Source organism: Eupeodes corollae, chromosome 2 (genome assembly GCF_945859685.1).
Source record: "Eupeodes corollae chromosome 2, idEupCoro1.1, whole genome shotgun sequence".
NCBI lineage: Eukaryota > Metazoa > Arthropoda > Insecta > Diptera > Syrphidae > Eupeodes > Eupeodes corollae.
Window position 1 is genome coordinate 6787342 of NC_079148.1, and position 13831 is coordinate 6801172.

Below are 13831 nucleotides of genomic sequence, written 5' to 3' on the forward strand. Positions count from 1 at the left end.
GCTGTTTTGACGTTAGCCACACGTATGTTCCCATCGTCTCCTGTGTAGATTTCAACGATTCGTCCCATTGGCCATTTGAGAGGTGGTGTGTAATCTTCCTTTAAAAGAATTAGCTCGTTAATGTGAATGTTAGGTTGTGCAGAATTCCATTGTTTTCGAAGTTGAAGTTGTTGAAGGTAGTCATGTGACCATCGTCGCCAGAAGTTTTGTTTGATCCATTGAAGAAATTTGTATCGTTTCAGGTTGCTAATGTTGCAAGCTTCAATGCGAGGTTCTGCAATACTGGTAAGTGGTGACCCAACTAGAAAATGTCCTGGCGTGAGGGCTGTCAAGTCGTTAGGATTACTGGACATTGGAGTGAGAGGCCTGCTGCTCATAACTGCCTCAATTTGGCAGCAAACTGTTGTCATCTCTTCAAATGACAGCACCGCTTGACCAATAATTCGTCGAAGATGGTGCTTGGCGACCTTCACAGCTGCCTCCCAGAGGCCTCCAAAGTTGGGGGAGCGTGGTGAAATAAAACTCCATTCAATTCCATCTTGAAGACACTTTTGACGAATGATTTCGTTGTGCTGCTCAGACATGAACAATGTATGCAACTCTCTAAGTTCCCGATGTGCTCCTGTAAAATTAGTAGCATTGTCTGAATATATCTTCATGCACTTACCCCTGCGCCAAAATGAACGATGATGATGAAAGGTCAGATACTAATTCCAAATGGACGGCTTTAGTACTGAAGCACACGAAAATTGCCAAATAGGTTTTGTAGGGTACACGTCCTCGAATGCGATGTGAAACATAAAGTGGTCCACAGTAATCAAGTCCTGTTATGCTAAAAGGTCGAGAAGGTGTTACTCTTTCACACGGGAGGTTGCCCATTATTTGTTGCGCTAGAACAGGCTTATTGCGATAGCATATGTAACATCGGTGAACTACTCCTCGTACGGTGCTTTTTACATCCAAAATCCAAAATCTTTGTCTCAAGATATTATGCAATGTTTGAGGCCCAGCATGTTTGTGTTGATATATAGTGATGGTGACGAATGAGGGTGTAAATGAATGGATGCGATTTTGGCAGCAAAATTGGGTGCATTGCATCATATGGTAGTGTTGAGTTTGATATTCGTCCTCCAACTCGGACAAGTCCATTTTTGATGAATGGTGAAAGTTGTTGTATACTTGATTTAAGAGGCTTTCTTTTTTAAGATTATTGATTTCCTCGGCGAAAGTGTTGTGTTGAATCGTGCCGAGTAGGCACCTGAGAGTTTCGTCAAATTCTAATGCTGTTATGGGTCCACTGATTTTGGGCTTGGTTTTTTTGAAGACACGGTTGTTAATGTGCCTGCGAACATAACAAAATATACGAATTAATTTGGAAAAATTGTTATAATATTTGCAATTTAAAATTATGTCAAAGGTGCGATGTGCAACAAGAACTATATTTTGTTTCCGCTGTTCAGTAATCTCTTCTTCCTCGGGTTTGTTGTGAAGTTTGTTGGAAGTTTGTGGGAATACTCTTCAAGAAACCAGATCCGCAGGATTGTCCGAAGTTGGAATGTAATTCCATGTGAAGTGTGGAAAATTTTGAATTTTTGCGACTCGAATGCTCACGAAGGTGGTCCATCGAAATGGTTCAGATGCTAGCCAAGCCAGAACGATCGTTGAATCAGTCCAGCAGTTGGTCTGTATGTGCTGTCCAAGAATGCTTATGACTCTGTCCAGAAGTTCCACCAGCAGCAGTGCTGCACAAAGTTCGAGTCTGGGAATTGTTGTCTCTGCAATCGGTGCCACTCTTGATTTTGCACAAACCAAGTTCGACGATACAACTCCATCTTCGTCTATTGTTCTGAGGTACACGCAAGCTCCATAGGCCTTGGTACTAGCATCTGAAAAGCCATGAATTTGTGTGTTTATATTGCAAGTTGATACATACCGAGGAATTTTTATTTGATTTATGTCATTGAGGTGATTCCGATATTCCAACCATTGAGTGTGAAGATCTTCTGGGAGACTTTCATCCCAATGTAGTTTGAGCTTCCAAAGTGTTTGCATAAAGATCTTTGCTTTCACGATGAAGGGATTCATATGGCCAAGTGGATCATAGAACTGTGAAATTTGCGACAAAATACTACGCTTGTTAGATTTGTGACTTGGAGACTCGATGTAGCTGAAACGAAAAGTGTCTTCCTTTGGATCCCATCCCATTCCAAGAGCTTTGATGACTTCACTGTCTCCTAGAACAATGAATGATTCCTTGTCTTCTTCCGGAACGTTTGCTATGATGGTGGGATCATTAGATGCCTATTTGCGAAGGTGAAAGCCTGCACTCAAAAGCAAGTTGGTCGTCTCTTCTTTGATATGGATGACATCACTTCGATCATTGGCACCTGACATCAAATTGTCCACGTAGAAGTCACGCAATGTGATGGCCGAACCGATTGGAAACTGTTGTGCACCTTCTGCTGCCAGTAATCGAAGACATCTCACTGCTAAGTATGGGGCACAACTTGTACCATAGGTAACTGTTTTCAGCATATAGCTTTCGATTACCTTCGTTTTGTAGTTGCGCCACAAAATGCATTGTGTGTTAGTATCCTTGGGACTTACCAGAATTTGTCGATACATTTGTGTTATGTCTGCCATTAATACAAAACGATGGGTGCGAAAACGAACGAGGATGGTGAAGATGTCATCTTGAAGAGTTGGACCGACCTTCAGAATGTCATTCAATGATTGATGTTTTGCATGATGCGTCGAAGACAACGCGCAATTTGGTTGTTGAACTATCAGGCTTCAAGACACAATGATGAGGAATGTAGTTGACGTTATCTTGAATAGCCTTTGCTGCATCTAATTTGCACATGTGATCTAATCGTGCTTACTCGTCAATTAAGTGGCAATAATCTCTCTGTAATGGTAAAGAACGATATATTTTGTGTTCAATTGATACTAACCGCTTCTTTGCTATTTCATATGAACTCCCGAGCGATGTGCGATCCTCACGAAATGGTAATTGAACGATGAACTTGTTGGTCAATGGGCAGCGAGTGGTTGTTGATTTGAAGAATGTCTCACATTCCTCTTCTTCTATTGAGAGTTTCTTTGTTGATGTGTGATTGTTTTCGATGGTCCAAAGCTGACTTCTAAGCTTTGTATTTTTCGGTCGCAAGTACCGCTAGGTGGGAACGACCGATGTCGATGGTGCGAAGACAGTGCAAGTGCACTGGATGGCCTTGGCATTGGCCTAGTTGTGATGATTACTTCGGTGTTAGGGCAAGTGCGATTGACAACAACAGCTATTCTTGACAGGTTGATGATGAAGGCGTGCTAATAAATTGCAAAGGTTCTATAGTTGGTCATGGCCTACGTTTGGCATTGGCATTGACATTGAAATTGCTATTTGTTGCTAGAAGAAAACTAGAAAAATTATAGGGTGATGTTTTGGGTGTTTGGCAACAACCAAAGTTAATTTTTTGCGAACAGCAACAGATGTAATAAAATACGTCATGGGGGAGATTCCTCATTCGTTACTATATCTCTAATATATACAAAATTCCTGTCACAGTGTTAGTTTCCATACTCCTACGAAACGGTTTAACCAAATTCAATGAAATTTTGCATATACATATATTCTGTAGATCTGAGAATACGTTTTTATCTATTTTTATATTCCTAAGTGCTATGGTTTAATTGCATCAACATCGTACACGGTGCAACGATCTTACGCTATGACGCTATGTAGAATGAAGCATCGATTGCTATTGAGGATCTTTGCATTGTCATTGCCGATTTAACACTCAGAATGCAGAACAAAGAACCATTTATGACCACATCATGCTCGCAGTTTCGGCAGAAGAAGATGGATTCTTTTTTTGGATGCAAAAGTTGGAACTGGCAAAACATTCCTTGTTTCGCTAATTCATGCTAAAATACGATCAAATAATGGTTTCGCATTGGCTGTTGCATCTTCTGGGATTGCGGGAACTTTATTGGATGGAGGCAGAACATTCAGTACTTAAACTCCTACTAAATATTTAAAACAACTCAGACGTGGTGTGCAATATAAATAGCAGTCATCAATCAATTCAAAAGTGATGAATGCACTATGGCACACAAGCATTCGCTTGAGGCAGCACTCTTTTTAGGTGATTTCAGATAAATACTTCCCGTTATTCCGCGTCCAACGTACGCTGATAACATCAACGCGTGCTTAAAATCATCGCCACTGTGGCGTTATGTTGAAAAAGTACTACTGAATGTAAGTATGAGTGTTCAAGTGCTTCAAGATCCATCCGCTAAAACATTCTCAAAACAACTGTTTGAAATAGGAGACTTAAAAGTTACTACAGATTAAAACTGGATGCAACTATCTGTCGATTTCTGCAAGGTTATTGATTCACAAGATGCCCTTATTCACCACATATTTTCCGATGTACACAGACAATATACAAATCGTGAGTGGCTGGCAGAAAGAGCAATTTTATCAGCAAAAATGTAGATGTCAACGAATTAAATCCCAAGATACAACATTTGTTACTAGGAGACTTGGTGTCATACAAATATTGATACAGTTTGTGAAGCTGTAAATTATGCAACTGAGTTTTTGAACTTATAGGATTTACCAGGCATGCCACCGCATAATATACAACTGCTGGTTGGATCTCCGGTCATTTTGCTTCGTAATTTGAACTCACCACGGTTGTGCAACGGCACGTGAATAGTAATTAAAAATTAATGAAAAATGTTATCGAAGCCATAATTCTAAATGGCAAATTCCGAAGTGAAAATATATTATTACCGCGAATTCTTTTTACACCCACAGATGTGCCAATTCAATTCAAAAGCCTTCAATTTCCAATTAGATTGGCATTTGCAATGATTATCAAGTCCAAACGATGTCTGTCGGCGGCTTAAATTTGAGCCCTTCATGTTTTTCACATGGACAACTAAACGTGGAGTGGTATCAAGTGGGCAAACCATCCAGTTAGTTTGTATTAACGAAAAATGGGATCAACAAAAATATTGTTCACTCTGTTGCATTAAAGGATTGATATTATATGATATTTAGCGATATGTATACAATTTTAAAGAATTAATATTATTAATTAAAAAAAAATTGTTTGGTGATTTGTTATTTTAATATTTTGTCACCGTTTACAGTGTTCTATATCTCTCCCACTTATATACCACATCCTTACATACTTAAAATATATTATTTATTGCTAGGAAAAGATTCTTCAGAAATTTTGTATATGACAAAGCAACGTTTGTCGGGTCAGCTAGTTATTAAATAAATTGCAATCTGAAAATATAAACAACAATAATGAAGTGCCAATGTCAACCACTGATAGAAACGTCAAACTGCAAAATGCAAGAGGTGCAACCACAATGGAACCTAGAACCGCTGTACAAATTGTGAGTGGATGTTCACGCAGTACTTCATCTAACTGAGAAGAATCCGTCTTTCAGGCGAACTTTAATGTTTCAGCACTTAAAATCATGAGCTATAATGTCACCGGGCTTAAAAACAAAAGTTTATTTAGTGAGATTCTTAATTATATTAAGCAAATTTGATGTATTTATATAATTAGAAACCCATATTATTGATTTTGATGAAACTAGTTTTAAGAATATTTTTATGAGCTACGAAATTGAATTCATACCAGCTGTTAAAAGTAACATATTTGGTAGAGGAATAGGTGGTGAATTGTTCGGGTATACAAAGGGACTTAAAGAGGGTGCAATCAATTTTAAAAATATTGAGTAATTCCGATTTTTTTAAATCAAAATAGAAGAGAGTATTCTTTACGATTTTGACAAATTACGAGACCTTGTAAATGTGCTGGAACTAGCAAGTCTCATGTTAATTGGTGATTTTAACGGAAGAATAGGCATATCGCAAAATAATTTTAAAAGTGGAGTAGACAGAACCCATGCTCATTGCGAACGTAATCAAAGGACGAGGTGTGGATTCAAAAGGGCCAAAATTCTTGAGCTGGCAGATGGTGTGGACCGTCGAGTTCTAAATGGCTGTGAAGGTGATCGCAATGGTGAACTCACTTTTATCCGCGGAACCGCTGGTTCAGTGATCGATTATTGTTTTCTATCTGGAGATTGGTTCCTCTTTTTTGATGATTTTAGAGTAGGAGTAAAGACATTTTCGGATCACATGCCGCTAGAGGTATTCTTTAAAATGAAAACATCTCGGATGGAGACAATTGAACCTGCACTTGACAGCTATGGAGCTATTCCAAAGAAACCTGAACAGACGGCTCAAGAATGCAGCGCCACAAAAAACATCGGCAAAAAAGGAGGTATTGGCAAAGAAGCAAAAATGGTTTGACAGTGATTGCATGAGAGCTGGGAACCTATCATATGCGTACTTCAAATTATTCAGAACGACCAGTAACCTCAATTTTAGAATCCTTTATGCAGTGATGCTAAGAACTTAGCACACAGCCGAAGCTACACTCAATGTTTTTATAAGCCGATCGGATTTGGCTTAAAGCTGTATGTAGGTCTCATTCCTCCTTCACAACATTACCTATCACAACACAAAGCTGGAGAGGTTTTGAAAGAATGTGTCGGTAAAAATTGATTTTGAATTTGTAAATATTGAAAATGACAAAGAAAGTCAGAGTGTGCTAAGCCATCTCTACAATTTACAGTACGAATATAGTTGGAAGAATGCAACTTAATTAAATTAATAACGGTAAGGAAGTATGATACAAAAAACTTTACTACGGAGTTCAAGTGAAGTGAATGAATTAACCATCCTATATCATTACCAATTAATTCGAATGCTTTTCGCTCAATAGTGTTCAAGAGGCAGAGTCTAGGTCAGAACTTAATTAGCTTATACTACATTTCCGTTGAAGATGCACATCCAAAGAGCAGGGCTGTGAGTTTATAAACGAATATGAAAAACTGGGGGCAGGTAAGTGGATTAGAAGTTTTAGATACGAGATCATTAATAACGATACGAAAGAGTATCGGGGACCAAACAGTGCCCTGAGGCATATCAGCATTTATTTTGTGGCTTATAGATTTGAGCCCATGTAATTCTTTGTGTATTGAACGGTCCTTAAGGTCATTTCGAATACAACGAAGGAAGAATTCTTCAAAACCGAAGTCATGTATTTTCGATAAGGGTCTCATATGCCAAATTCTATCAAATATTTAACAAAAAATTGTGTTCCACTGCTCGGTAAGGTAAACCATGAAATCATCACTGGACCAATGAATGTGAAACCCGCTCTCCTGGTCATGAAGAAGTCTTCGGAATTCGAGATATTTCTTAAAATAATAATTAATCGGCGGCGTTTTCATGTCCGTGGCGTATCGGTCAATAAATAGAAGGAACACGAATTCAGCTTTTTTGGATATGGACTGGACTAAAGCTGTTTTAATTTTAGTCGGGCCTTGAACTGAAGAGTAGTTTTGCCAACGTTGAGTGTGAAATAGATGTATGCTATAAATTCATGTACAATATCAATTACAGGGAGAGTCATAACACTCTGACAGCATTAAATTGGTGTCTTACTATAGAGCTTAGTCAGTCAATGACGATAAGCGTAGGAACCTAGAAAAGAAAGAAATCCCTTTGTTTTTTACGAATGACCTTAAATGTTAATAATCAATGAACTATCATGTAGCAGATCAGATGAACAAACACAAATTAATTTCAGCTAGTGTCATTTTTATTTTATACCCAATTCAAATGAGATTCTCAAAACACTTCCGTAACTGCAATAATAAAAATGTGCATCAAGGCATCAAGTGAATAATCTTAATTGATTTATGAATATTCAACTCGTTTAAAAATTAACGCTGTTGCGGTCGGTCCGGCTGTTCAGAAGCACTTACAATCTATTTTGATTAAATGCAAATTACACAATTTCATAGTATATGATATACTTCAAATAGAACGATAAACCATTTCTCAAGACATTCAGCGATCTTCCTCTTGCTTCCTTATCTTAATTTCTTAACGCACTTATAAAATATATTTGCTTTTATTAATAAATAGATATACAACATGCAAAATGACTTGAAAGATTGAAAAACTAAACATCTAAAGCTCCCATCTTATCAAGCTCCAACAAAGAATACTGCAATCGTTCAATCAATTTGTTTGAGCTGAAAATTATCTCGGTCTTCTCATCCGATTCAGCTAAGCTCTCGAAACTATTTCCTTTGCTTAAATTCTTGTCCATTGTCATCACTGGCAATGGTCCGATTAGAGTAAAAATCGCATAGGCTGATTTTTTCTTGAATTCATTTTCAATATCGTCATAAGTCGGAATGTCACTGTAGGAAAGTTCTGTCAGAGTATCCCTCAACGAATCATGGTAGACTTCCAATAACTTCTTCCATTGTTTCAGCAATTCAAATTGAACACTTGCGAATATAAAATAATTCAAGTCAAATCCCAGACTACCATAAATGCTTAATTGGAAGTCTATGAACACTAAATCCACAGGATTTCTTTGTGGATCGTATTTGAAGAGTATATTATTCACCCAGAAGTCACCGTGATTTAGGACCTTGATGTCTCCATCGCTGTGCTTTTGACAGGCCATCAGTCGTGGTTCGAAATCATCGTAGAAGTCTTGTAGTTTCTTGGTGATTTCTTCATAACCCTTCCACTTCGAGACCATTTTTATCTCATAACCAAGGTGTTTATAGAGGATCTTATAAAAACTTGTTGATGGGTTGATTGCTTGTGGGTCGAGGAGGCCTCTATTATAATAGGTCATCAAAGAGGGTCTCTGAAGAAAAGTTCAAATACGATTGAAAATAGGAATTTATTGTAAAAATCAAAATTGTATACCTTTTTTGCAAAGACCATCGACACAGCATGAAATTGGCCAAGTCTCCTCAATGTTAACATAGTATGGTCTTCATCAAGACCAATCACCCTGTTCTCCATTTGAAAGCCCAATCTGTTCATATCTTCGAGGACATACGTTTTCAAAGGGCTATTTGAGACATAGTAGCATCTATGAAGACGGTATTATTGTCTACACCTTCGTAGGATTTTATAATTTTCGAAAACTTACCCTGGTCCAAATTGAACATCATTCAGCAGAATTTCAAACTGTGGTAAGATTTCCATGAGAAGCCATTTTTCCTTATTGAAAACATTCATTTCCTCCAAAAAATCTAATCCTTCATCCGAGGGCAAAACTTTGACAATCACAGAAGTTTCATCTTCAAAATTTTGTGGTCCTTTCTTCGTGTAAACTATTGAAACACGATAAATTTGACTACAATAGTTTTCACCATCACCACTTCCTGATGAGAATTTAATTTGCTTCACAACAACACTTTGTTCGCGTAATCCATTCTGAAGGGCAATCTCGAAGAAGGCCTTGTCTAGATGCTCAGGTGCACTGATACCGATACCATTATTTGCTGTTTGCATCTTTAAAACGAATGAAAACTAGAAGCTTGAAGCTTTTGATTTTAAATAAAATTTCCAGCATTGTTTAGTTTGGTATTATAGTTTTCTTTATCTTTTCGAAGCTTGTTGTAAATAGAAAAGCAAATAGAGTTACCATATGGTTGATATTTCTGAAAAATTGTTAAACATTTTTAAGGAACAAAACTTATAACTCTCTCCAATATCCCGAAATGTTGTTCATTCTAAAACTTAGAGTTAATATTTGGGACTGGGATGTAAACACTATAAAATTTGCACAATCGAGCAAACCCTCCTCCTTAAATAATGGGAAAATCAATTTTAATTAGATAATATGGTTCGGGTGTTAAAGTTAATCAATAAATGTCAATGTTTCGCTTATCAATAAGATAGCTGTAGGATACTGATATAAATTTGAATCAATTTTTTGTTGACTAGCATGAATAAGCTTTATTAAATATTGAGTCGGATATACAGCGTTATCGGTCAATGTTAGTTCCGACAAGTCACATGTTTTGAAATCGTTGTTTGTAGGTAGGTAGGTAGAAATGGCGATCTGAAGGCAACCTAGCCTAAGATCCAATTAGCGCTGTAGTGCGCCGTTTTGATACCAAAAACTCGTTTGACCTGTGACTGCAAGGGACAGATTTATAAAGAAGCTTCATAGCGATTATGTTAGAGCCATTTTGTCGCATTGAGAAAAAATATTAGGTCTCTAATCTTTGTCTCAGATAGCTCATGAAGTTCGTGAAAGAATGCTTTTCCAAAGTATTTCATTCTAGTGTTAGCCAAAGCAGGACATTTGCAGAGGAAATGGATTATCGTTTCACTTTATTTTTGGTCACTACAACTGCGGCAAAAGGTGTTGTAGGAGATACCCAACTTCTCCACATGAACTCCTATAGACCAATGTCCGGTACAAGCCGCAACAATCCTGGCTATGTCTTGCCTTGGCCTGCATAGAAGATCGTTTGTACGGGTTTTATTAAAGGTGGGCCATATCAAACTAGATATAATGCAGTTGGGTAAATTGCTCCACCTTCGGTTTGATTCAGTTTGGTAGATAGAAAAGATTTTACGCCAAGAGAAATGTTAACCATTTCCGCAAGTGAGCTATGAAGGGCCGATCCTTGCCTGGCTAGCTCGTCAACCCGTTAATTTCCCACGATACCACTATGGCCCGGAACCCAGATCAGGGTGACACCGAGTTTAATATTCAGGCTCGCAAGCTCATCGCGACATTGCTGGACCAATTTAGAGTTTATGGCTTTGACAGCTGCCTGACTGTTGGTGATCAAGAATGCAGTTTTAAGCACAAAAGATGTTAAGCTCATTGGTCTGAAATCCTTCGCGGATTTGTGACCTCGCCTACCCACTTTCAGGATAAAAACTACTTTGACATGTCTCCACAACATGGACACATGTTTGAGAAGGAGGCACCCTTTGAAAATTTGTTCCAGCCATGGAGGTGCCACATCATGCAACTTTTGAAGCATAACTAGCAGTATTCCATCCATGCCTGGGGATTTATATGGAGAAAAAGTGTTGATGGCCCACAAAATATTTTCTCTAGTTATAACGGAATTGACTTGCTCCACATGAGCTACGTTTAGCTCTGTGGTTTCAAGCTGTTCGGGGTTATCACTCTCGCAACCCGGATAGTGCGTCTTCATCAGTAGCTCAAGAGATTCGGCTGGAGAGGCTGTCCAGGTTCCATCAGGCTTTTCTAGAAATGAAGGATTACAATGTTCCTTCGATAAAACTTTGCTGAGCCTTGCGGAGTTCTTTATGTCTTCGATTGATTGACAGTATTCTCTCCAGCCTTGTCTTTTGGCTGATGACAGGGCTTGTTTGTAAATTTTAAGAGAGTCCTTATACGGTTGGTAAAACTTATGTTTTCGGCAGACATTGAAAATTGTCCTCGTCATTTTCCTAAGACTGGACAGTTTTTCATTCCACCAAGAAGGAAGGGTTTTACGGCTTTATTTAACTGGGCAAGAGACTCTAAAAGCTTTACTTATAGAAGTTTTAAAGGTTTTCACCTTTGATTCAAGGTCTCCTATCGATTCAGTGAGATTCGGTAAGTTGCTTAGTTTGGAATTCGCAATTTGACTGAATTTTGTCCAGTCAGTTCTTTTGGGATTTCTGTAAGGCGGAGAGTTTTTCGACTCGAAATTAATTTGAAAAAAAATCCACTTCTCCACTAATAAATTACGGTTGTTTATTAAAGTAACATCAAGCACATCCTCCCATCCATCATAATTTTCCGAGCTCGGAAAGACGAAAGTAGAAGTATTGCCTCTGTTACAAATGGTCATATTATTTTCAATAATAAAATCAAAAAGTGACTCACCTCGTTCGTTGATCTCAGAACTTCCCCAAAGGGTATGCCGAGAATTTGCGTCGCCTCCGATCAGAAGGTTTGCCTTTTTGATTTTAGCTTCGGTTATGATTTTGCACCTGATCCGCGGTCTTCCTCTACTGCGCTGTCCTGTGGGTGTGGATTTGAAGACTTTCCGGGTCGGAGCATTGGTTTCCATGCGCTCTACGTGACCCAGCCATCTAAGTCGTTGGACTTTTACCCTTCTGGCTAAGTCTACGTCGCTGTACAGCCCGTACAGCTCGTCGTTCCATCTTCTCCTCCAATCACCTTCGATGCATACGGGACCGTAGATCGTACGAAGAACTTTTCTCTCGAAGCGACCCAAGGTGCTTTCATCCGCTTTTGTAATAGTTCATGCTTCTGCACCATATAGCAGGACGGAGATGATAACGGTCTTATATAGCAACACTTTGGTCCCTCGAGAGAGGACTTTACTACTCAATTGCTTTCTTAGTCCAAAGAAACAGCAGCTAGTTATTCTGCGTTTGATCTCAGCGCTGGTGTTGTTTTTTGCGTTTACAGCGGAGCCTAGGTAGACGAAGTCCTTGACTACCTCAAAGTTACGTCTGTCGATGGTGACGTTTTGACAAAGACGTCGGTGTTGTATGTCCTTTCTTGCCGACAGCATGTACTTTATTTTGCACTCATTAACCGTTAAACCCATTTTTGCCGCCTCTGCCTCAATACTCACAAAAGCCCCATTGACATCACGCTGAGTTCTTCCGATTTTGTCAATGTCCTCAGCATATACCAGTAATTTTACAGACTTTTGAAAGATAGTGCCTCTAGTGTTGACGTGTGAGCTCTGCACTATTCTTTCAAGCACGATGTTAAAAAAATCACATGACAGGCCATCACCTTGTCTAAAACCTTTTTTGACATCGAAAGGTTCTGTTAAGTTGTTTCCAACCTTTATGGAGCAGCGTGAATTCTCCATGGTCATCCAGCACAAACTAACGAGTTTGGCAGGGATGCCAAAACTAGACATGGCTCTATACAGCTCGTCCCTGTATATGCTGTCATACGCGGCCTTGAAAGTTGGTGTTCTTGGGTTTTTTTCGATAACCTAGCTGATTTAAATTGTTTTCATAGTTTTTGGGAATTCAAAAATCCAATATGATAATTGGTAATCCGAAAAAAAAAACATTAAATTGAAAACTTAAAGTCGAACAAGGAGTTTCTTGCTTTCGAACAATGAAATCAAAAATTTTTTTTTATACAAAATGTTAGTACTTTAAACGTATTTTGGGTTCTTTTTAAATAAGGCACACCCCCTGAATAAGTGTTTTACCGCAGACAAACGATTAGTGCTTATCAAAACAATTATTAAAAGATGACAACATGCGTTACATTCGGTGTAGGAAACGCAAATTTATCTGTTTATTTGAGCCGCTTTCGATTGTTCCGATTTGCAACAATATGATATCATCACATCGTTCCCAATCCTATTTTTCAAGTGTCAAATAGAAACAATTTGTAGCTGTCAAAGCGAAAGATTGGTTTGCAAACAAGTAATTGGTCACATTCACAAAGCTAGTGGCTACGTAGTCAAAATTCAACTAGCTTTGTGAATGCAAAACTACACTACAAAGCTAGTCAATCTGGAACTGTCAAATTATTGACAAATACAAATATATAAAATAAGAAACATTGTTGATTTGATAACTTTAACTTATCTTTTGTATTTTTAAATTCAATAAAATCAAATTTAAGACACAATTTGAATGATTTATATTTGTATTTAAATACTGAACGATTTATTTCATTTTGAATTCGCGCGTCTTTACCGAGCAGCTGATTGTGAAACGTCAAAATCTTTCTCCACTTACTTTGTAGCCGAAATTTTTACACTACATCTGAGGGGAAATGTCAACTACTTTTGTATCTAGATTTAGCCAATCAGAATCGATTGACTACGTAGCCACTAGCTTTGTGAATGCGACCGTTGTAATTTTTTGGTTTAGAAGAAAAAACAATGAATTTAAAAGCAATTTGCTATCTTATTCAAAACACAAATTATACAA